Raw genomic sequence first — 9,174 nt, 5'->3', positions numbered from 1 at the left:
GGGCAGGGAAGTGGACGTGAGTCTAGGTTCAGATCAGCCATCATCCTATTGAATGGCGGAGCAGGCCCGAGGGGCCGTATGGCCTACTCCTACTCCTTATGTTCTTATTAGGGTTAAATAGCGAGGGGGCTGTGTAGAGAGAGGGGTAAGGAAGAGAGAGACAGGCAAAGAGGGGGAGTACAGGGGAATTGAACGGAAGGAGAGAGAGAGGTGGAGATTGGGAAGGGCGAGAGAGCCTGTTCTCGTGTTGGTCTCGGAGCTGTTTCATACTTAAAAGTAAACATGTTGTGAATTAACAAATTTGCAGAGACACCAGTGAGATTTGAACTCACGACTCCTGGTTTATAAGACCAGTGCTCTAACCCTTGAGCTATGGAGCCACTTGCACCGATTTGTTTCTTATTCCAGTTAGTGCTGTGTGTTTGAAGAATGAGGCAGGGCGCAGTTCACCACTCAGATTGTGTCTCATCCCTCGATACCTGCCTCAGACTCTTCAATAGTCGCCTCTCAACAACAATAGAGCAACTTTCACGTACTAAAACGTCCCAAGGCAACTCAGTTACACTCTATCTCTCTCTCAGTCTCTCTGCCTCCTTCTTTCTATATTTCTCCCTCTTTGTGTCTCTACCACTCTCTCTCTATCTTTCTGTCACTTTCTGTCACTCCCTTTCTACCTCTTTCTCTTGTTCTCTGTGTCTCTCTCTTTCTCTCTCCCTCTCTGTTGCTTTTACTGTCTCTCTCTCCCCTTCGCCCTTCCTCAGTCTCATTTCCCCCTCCTCCATCTGCCGCTCTCTCCCCTTCCCCTCGCTCTATCTCGCCTTCCCGCTCTCGGAATCCCCCCTTCCAACCTTCCTCCATCCACCTCTCTCTCCCATTCCCCTCATTCTCTCTCCCTCTTCTTTCTCTTCTCTCCCTCTCTCCTCTTTTCATGCTGTCTCTCCGCTTCCCACCTCTCTCCTTCCACCTCACCACTTCCCCTCTCTCTACCCCATTCCCTTTTCTCTCTCCCCTACACCCTCTCCCTCCCTTTCGCCTCTTCTCTCCCCATCCTCCTCTCTCTTTCCTCCTTCTACTCTCCCCAAGAGGAAAGGACAGAGTGAGAGGGGAAAAGAGAGAGGAAAGGGGAGAGAGTAGGAGGAAGGGAAGTGGTGAGAGAGAGGGGAAAGTGTAGAGAGAGGAGGTGAATGGGAGATGGGGAAGGTGAGAGAGAGGCGGAGGGAGAGAGAGGGAAGATAGGTAGAGAGAGGGGTAAGGAAGAGAGAGACAGGCAAAGAGGGGGAGTACAGGGGAATTGAATGGAAGGAGAGGGAGAGATGGAGATTGGGAAGGGCGGGAGAGCCTGTTCTCGTGTTGGCCTCGGAGCTGTTTCATAGTTAAACGTAAACATGCTGTTGTAGGAATGGTCAAATTCCTATCAAGAGATTGAGTCCGACGCAGGCAATCAATCAAAAAGTTTTTTAATGTCAAACTAACGAGTTTAACAGATTGATGCAAGAGAATTATGAATACAGGTCTTAACAGGTCAGAAGTTCCACGAGGACTGCCAGGGTGGTCCCCTGGATGGCGTCATGACATCATCACGTTTTTCTCGCGTTTGGGTGATCATGTGATTAGCGGCATGACGTCATCGCGTTTGCTTGCGCTCTTACAGGGATCGCGCCCTGTACATGCAAACAGTATATACAATGGTACAGATTCAGTTTGTGGTTAACACATCATTAAAGGGAATTATGTACAGTTGTTCAGAGTCCCTCAGTGGCTCTGCCACATGTGCCCCCCCAGAATTGTCTTTAATGGAAAAAGTCAAACGGTGAGGGGGTCTGACAAGCCTGTCAGAACGATTCCTGTATTCCCGAAGCGCAAGCTGTTGGACAGCGGGCGGTCTGCCAGGTGGTTGCACTTGCTCTGGTGCGACGACAGTGGGCGGCCGACCCCGTCTCGGTGGCTGTGCGGTCTCAATGGGACGGTCAAGGTCCAGGTGTGCCGGCTTCAAACGGTCGACCGAAATGTGGTCCGGTTTACCACCGACATCCACCTTGAAGGTTTTGTCTCCTGCCTCTAACAAATGGAAAAGACCAGTGTATGGGGCCTTGAGTGGATCCCGGTGAGCATCGTGGCGGATGAACATGTAATCAGCTTGTTTCAGCTCCATTGGAACGTGAGAGCCCTGAACCCCGTGATGCGATGTGGGAACCAGCGCAAAACATCTGGCTGCTTCCTGGTGGCTGATAAGCTGGCGTGAGGTGGACCATGGCTCCGTTGGTGTTGGCAGGAAATCCCCTGGCACTCGCAGCGGCTGACCGTAAAGGAGCTCTGCCGCGGAAGTGTGAAGATCTTCTTTGGGGGCCGTGCGAAGGCCCAACATGACCCATGGCAGCTTGTCTGTCCATCCAGCGTCTTGGAGGATGGCCCTCAGTGCGGCCTTAAGCGATCTGTGAAAACGTTCGCACAGACTGTTCACTTGTGGGTGGTAGGCTGTGGTGCGGTGTAACTTGACACCGAGTCCTTGAGCCACCGCATTCCAGAGCTCAGAGGAAAACTGCGGGCCCCAGTCCGAAGAGATGTCAGCAGGCACTCCAAAACGGGTGACCCATGAAGAGATGAACGCCTGGCCACGTCCGCTGAAGTAATAGATGACAGGGGAAGTGCCTCTGGCCATCTGGTGGTGCGATCTACGATGGTCAGGATGTGCGTCAAACCGTGGGAAGGTGGAAGTGGTCGTACCAGGTCCACATTGATGTGGTCAAACCGTCGCTCAGGAACTGCAAAGGTGGCCAATGGAGCCTTGATGTGGCGCTGAACCTTGGCCTTTTGGAATACCACGCAGGTGTTAGCCCAGTTGCGGACATCTTTATGCATGCCCCGCCAAACAAACTTAGAAGACATTAGCTTCTGAGAAGCCTTCATTCCCGAGTGTGACAACCCATGTACGGCGTCAAACACCTTGCAGCGCCAGGCGACTGGCACAATAGGGCGAGGGTCCCGAACAGAGACGTCACACAGCAACGTGGTACCAGCTGAATGGAACCTGACATCGGCCAACTGGAGGCTAGTGATGTTGGTGTGGTAAGCCTGCACTTCTGGGTCTGAGACTTGGTCTGCTGCCATGAGAGCATAGTCAATGCCCAGCTGGACCGCATGCACGGTCGCGCAGGAGAGGCAATCTGCCACCAGGTTGTCTTTACCGGCCACGTGCTGAATGTCTGTGGTAAATTCAGAGATGTATGTCAGCTGACGTTGTTGTCGAGATGACCACGGTTCGGCTGTCTTGGCCACGGCAAACGTCAGTGGCTTGTGGTCGACGAAGGCTGTGAAAGGACGTCCTTCCAACAAGAACCGGAAAGGCGGATGGCCAGAAAAAGGGCTAGTAGCTCCCTGTCGAAAGTACTGTATGCCCGCTCGTTACGCCGCAGTTGACGGCTGAAGAATGCCAACGGCTGCCACGTCCTGTTCACCCACTGCTCCTGAATGGCGCCGATTGCGTAATCTGACGCGTCGGTGGTGAGGGCAATGGTGGCTCCTGGTAGCGGGTGCGCCAGCACGGTCACGTTGGCTAAGGCATGCTTGGTGTTGATGAATGCCTGGTCCATGTCAACCGTCCAGCTTACCAGATCCTTGCCAGACTTGCCCTTGAGAGCCTCGTACAGGGGCTGCATGAATAGTGCTGCCTTAGGCACGAAACGATGGTAAAAGTTTACCATGCCGAGGAATTCCTGTAGGGCCTTTGTGTTCTGCGGGCGTGGAAAGGAGGTCACCACCTTTACCTTTGCTTGCAAAGGAACTGCTCCCTCTGAGGTAATGCGATGTCCCAGGAAATCGATTTGGTGCAGACCAAACTGACACTTGGCTGGGTTGATAATTAGTCCAGGTTGGCTGAGGCGTCGAAAGAGGGTGCGTAGATGAGAGATGTGTTCCTCCTTATTAGGACTGGCGATGAGAATGTCGTCTAAGTAGACAAAAAGGAACTTGAGTTCCCGCAACACGGAGTCCATGAGGCGCTGGAATGAATGGGCGGCGTTCTTCAACCCAAACGGCATCCTTAAAAATTCGAAGAGACCGAAATGGGTGATGACTGTGGTCTTCTGGACGTCTTGTGGGTGCACCGGGACCTGGTGGTAGCCCCAGACAAGGTCAACCCTGGAAAAAACGGTGTTTCCTGCCAAATGGGCAGAGAAATCCTGGATGTGGGGGATCGGGTATCGATCAGGAGTGGTGGCGTCGTTGAGGCGCCGATAGTCGCCGCAGGGCCGCCATCCGCCGCCAGGTTTCAGTACGATGTGAAGAGGCGAAGACCAGGGACTATTCGACATGCGAATAATCCCTAAATGCTCCATCGTTGCGAACTCTGCCTTCGCGACCGCTAGCTTGCCTGGTTCGAGGCGTCGGGCCCGCGCGTGGACCGGGGTGCCGGTGGTGCTGATGTGGTGTTCCACACCATGTTTCGTGGCCGTGGCGGAGAACGTGGGCCTGGTCAGGTCTGGAAATTCGCCCAGCAGGTGAGCGAACTCATCCGGAGTTGGGAAAGCGCAGGAGACGGTGCGTGACATGGTGTTACTACGGTGGCAAGGGATAGAGTGAAACGTGGCCGTGTTGATCAGCCGCCGGTTCCTTACATCGACCAGGAGGCCGTTGGCGCACTGGAAATCTGCACCGAGAATGGCTTGCGAAACCTTGGCCGGAACGAATTCCCAGAACAACCGCTGGCCGCCGAAACACATCTGGACCCGCCATCTACCGAAGGTCTGAATAGCACCGCCGTTAGTCGCTTCGAGGGGGAGGCCGTGCTTCCCAGCCTGTACATCAAGAGCTGACGCGGGTAGAATGCTGCACTGCGCCTCGTTGTCGCACAGGAACCGACGACCGGAGATGGCATCTGTGATGAAGAGCAGCTTGCCTGCATTGCCGATTGCCATCGCGGCTGTGGGTCGCCCGTTAAACCCGTTCTTCATTGGACGGAGTTGTTGTTTTTTTTTGAGAGAAGCTTCAGGGAGGGTGGCAACATCTCGTCTTCGCGCCAAACCGAGCGTGGTAGAAGCACAGCCCCGCGGGCTGAGGAGCTGGGGCGGCGGCTGTGGGGATGGGCGCCTTGTGGCAGCGCAGTGCTGTTGCGTAACTGCGAATATTTTGTCTGCTTCAGCAGCGAGCATTGCGCAGTCTTCGACCTCGGATCTCGCCAAGGCCGCTTGCACCTGCTCCAATAATTGGCTGAGGAATAACTCTCTGAAGAGAAAGCATTGCGGTTCGGAGCCGAGGAGTGTGAGCATCTGTCTCATCAGCTCGGAAGGTTTGGAGTCCCCGATCCCGGTCATAGCGAGCAGACACCGGGCGTGCTCCGATTTCGTGAGCCCGAAAACCTGTAGCAACCGCGCCTTGAGGGTCTCATACGTGCGGTCAGTAGGTGGATTCTCGAGAAGACTGATGATCCGCGAGGCAGCAGAGTCGTCGAGAGTGGAGACCACGTATAAGTATCGGGTCTGATCACAACGATGCCTCTCAGGGCGAACTGGGCTTCAACTTGGATGAACCACGAGGTCGCTTGTTGCTCCCAGAACTGCGGTGCTTCAACAAAATGGCGTTTGCCTCCATTCTGTGTTCCTTTCGCGAAATCCGTTCACAAAAGTCATGGTCACCAATGTAGGAATGGCCAAATTCCTATCTAGAGATTGAGTCCAATGCAGGCAATCAATCAAAAAGTTTTTAATGTCAAACTAATGAGTTTAAACAGATTGATGCAAGAGAACTATGAATACAGGTCTGAAGCACCACGAGGACTACCAGGGCGGTCCAGTGGATGGCATCATGATGTCATCACATTTTTCCCACCTTTGGGTGATCACATGATTAGCAGTATGCCATCATCATGTTTGCTTGCGCTCTTAAAAGGACCATGTTCTGTACATGCAAACAATATATACAATGGTACAGATTCAGTCTGTAGTTAACACATCACTAAAGGGAATTATGTATAGTTGTTTGGAATTCCTCTGTGGCTTTGCCACACTGTGAATTAACAAATTTGCATAGGCACCAGTGAGATTTGAACTCACGACCCCTGATTTACAAGACCAGTGCTCTAACCCCTGAGCTATGGAGCCACATGCATTGGGGTGCTTTTCATTCCAGTTAGTGCTGTGCGTTTGAAGAATGAGGCAGGGCGCAGTTCACCACTCAGATTGTGTCTCATCCCCTGATACCTGCCTCAGGCTCTTCAATAGTCACCTCTCAACAACAATAGAGCAACTTTCACGGACTAAAACATCCCAAGGCAACTCAGTTACACTCTATCCCTCTCTGCCTCCTTTCTTCTATATTTCTCCCTCTTTGTGTCTCTACCACTCTCTCTCTATCTTTCTGTCACTCCCTTTCTACCTCTTTCTCTTTTTCTCTGTCACTCTCTCACTTTCTCTCTATTTCACTCTCTCTCTCCCCTTCGCCCTTCCTCAGTCTCATTGCTCTTCCTCCATCCGCCGTTCTCTCATCTATTCTCTCGCACTTTCCCATTCTCTCCCTGTCTCTTGCTCCCTTCCACCTCTCTCATTCCCTCCCCCCTTCTAACTCTGTCACTCCCTCTTCCCTCTATCTCCTTCCCTCCCCTTCTCTCTTCTCTCCCTTCGTCTCTCCTGTTTCCCCTCTCTCATTTCCCCCTCCTCCACCTGCCTCTCTCTCCCCTTCCCCTCGCTCTAATCTCACCTTCCCGCTCTCGGCATCCCCCCTCTCCAACTCCCACTTCCTCCATCCGCCTCTCTCTCTCCCTTTCCCCTCATTCTCTTCTCTCCCTCTCCCCTCTTTTCACGCTGTCTTACCGCTTCCCGCCTCCCATTTCCCCTCTTTATCTCCTTCCCTTTTCTCTCTCCCCTACACACTCTCTCCCTTTCGCCTCTTCTCTCCCCATCCTCCTTCTACTCTCCCCAAGAGGAAAAGACAGAGTGAGAGGGGGAAAGAGAGAGGAAAGGGGAGAGAGTAGGAGGAAGGGAAGTGGTGAGAGAGAGGGGAAAGTGCAGAGAGAGGAGGTGAATGGGAGGTGAGAGAGAGACGCAAAGAGGGGGAATTGAACGGAAGGAGAGGTGGAGATTGGGAAGGGCGAGAGAGCCTGTTCTTGTGTTGGCCTCAGAGCTTTTTCATACATAAAAGTAAACATGCTGTGAATTAACAAATTTGCAGAGGCCCCAGTGAGATTTGTACTCACAACCCTTGGTTTAACAAGACCAGTGCTCTAACCCCTGAGCTATGGAGCCACCTGCACTGGAGTGTTTCTCATTCCAGTTAGTGCTGTGTGTTTGAAGAATGAGGCAGGGCGCAGTTCACCACTCAGTTTGTGTCTCATCCCCCGATACCTGCCTCAGGCTCTTCAATAGTCGCCTCTCAACAACAATAGAGCAACTTTCACGTACTAAAACGTCCCAAGGCAACTCAGTTACACTTTATCTCTCTCTCAGTCTCTCTGCCTCCTTCTTTCTATATTTCTCCCTCTTTGTGTCTCTGCCACTCTCTCTCTATCTTTCTGTCAGTCTCTGTCCCTTTCTAGCTCTTCCTCTTTTTCTCTGTGGCACTCTCACTTTCTCTCTCTTTCTCTCTCCCTCTCTGTTACTTTTACTCTCTCTCCCCTTCACCCTTCCTCAGTCTCATTGCTCTTCCTCCATCCGCCCTTCTCTCATCTATTCTCTCACACTCTCCACTTTCCCGCTCTCTCCCCTTCTCACTGTGTCTCTTGCCCCCTTCCACCTCTCTCCTTCTGTAGGGGGCATCTTTTAACTGGTTTACGGTAATTTGCCTGGTCAGGCAGCTTTGCCCGCACCCTGACCAATTCCAACCTTTTACCTGGTTTACGGTAATTTACCTGGTCAGCAGCCTTTGCCTGCTACCCTTAAACCAATTCAAACAGCGGTTTCGAATCGCTACCCCACCTTCCAGTTCTGACTGAAGGACTTATAATTAATGATATATTAAAAGCGGACAACTGGTCTGGGTGTGAGAAAGTCAAACTTTATTAACCTAAAGAAACTGTAATCAAATTTAAACTATACCACATGAACACAGTAATTACAGTAAAATTACTTAAATGGGGGAAGGCAGACAGCAAAAACGAGGGATTGATGGCTACAATGTTGATTAAACAATCTTAGCAATTTCCCCTAAATCACCCCCCCCCCAACTCCTGACTAGGTGGCCTTGCTGAGGAGTCAGAAACCCTGCTCACCTGTGGTCCAGCGAAGTAAGAGAGAGAGATAGCTTCTCAGGAGCTATCTTTTATATCCTGTCAACTCCTGTTTGGCGCTGAAAAGGTCTGTGTGCAAAATTCGCGCCCAAAAGTTCCAATACACAAAAGAAAGCCATGACTGGCTGATTCAAAGTGAGCGATTTAATGTGTCTGCACTCTGGGGCCGAAGTGTACCCGCCCACATCCGGAGTTCACCTGGGCTAAAACAAAAGGGAATCCAACTGCCTTATTGTTTAGAATTGGGTGATTCAAAAACCCATTCATTCCTGAACTGTTGCATATCAAAAGTCCTTTTTCCTGAGTTTAGATGTATCTATTGTGTGTAAGTGCTTTGAATGGGTTTGGATTTCTGTGTAAATAGAAGCCAATTGTTCTGCGGTTTCGGTTCAAGTGGGCTAATCCCTGAAGTAAATAAACATCCTGCAGTTTCGTATAAACAAACCTTGCCTCTCCACAAAAGGGAAACTCCCTGGTTTGATTGACAGGTCTTTCACACAGACACATTACAAGCTGCACAAGCTGCTTTTCCAAGCCAATGCTTTCTGACGGCCATTTGGAAACCTTTTTGTGATTCACCAGGCTCAAGGGCACAAATTCAAATCAAATGTACTGTCTTAATGTGTGAGAATATTTCCACAGAACCCCTCGATTCTGGTGTTGTCCACGTGCTGTCCATCTCAGAGCAGTCTTTCGTGGCTCTGAGTATGCTTTAAAAACATTGATCCAACCCAGAGGCAATTCAAAACACATAATTCTTCAACCACGATGTGGACCAATATTTCCCGATCTTCAAGGAAAATAGGGGAATTTTGCGAACCCCTACACTTCCCCTCTCTCTATCTCCTTCCCTCTCACCCCTTCCCTTCATTCTTCTCTTCCCTCCCCTTCTAACTCTGTCACTCCCTCTTGCCTCTATCTCCTTCCCTCCCCTTCTCTCTCTTCCCACTTTGTCTCCC

The 9,174-nt window shown here is 51.3% G+C and overlaps 2 non-coding genes across 2 annotated transcripts; both read right to left on the bottom strand.

Moving 5' to 3' along the window:
- Positions 1-307: 307 nt before the first annotated feature.
- On the bottom strand, positions 308-380 carry trnai-uau (transfer RNA isoleucine (anticodon UAU)). The gene has a single exon. It is a non-coding gene; the product is annotated as a tRNA-Ile (tRNA).
- A 5,642-nt stretch (positions 381-6,022) lies between these two features.
- Positions 6,023-6,095, bottom strand: trnat-ugu (transfer RNA threonine (anticodon UGU)). The gene has a single exon. It is a non-coding gene; the product is annotated as a tRNA-Thr (tRNA).
- Positions 6,096-9,174: the final 3,079 nt, after the last annotated feature.

The sequence above is a fragment of the Somniosus microcephalus genome, unplaced genomic scaffold, assembly GCF_052327205.1.
Source record: "Somniosus microcephalus isolate GS21.2 unplaced genomic scaffold, FLI_Smic_1.0 unresolved_chr2, whole genome shotgun sequence".
Taxonomy (NCBI): Eukaryota; Metazoa; Chordata; class Chondrichthyes; order Squaliformes; family Somniosidae; genus Somniosus; species Somniosus microcephalus.
This window is presented reverse-complemented; position numbering and strand designations above follow the sequence as displayed.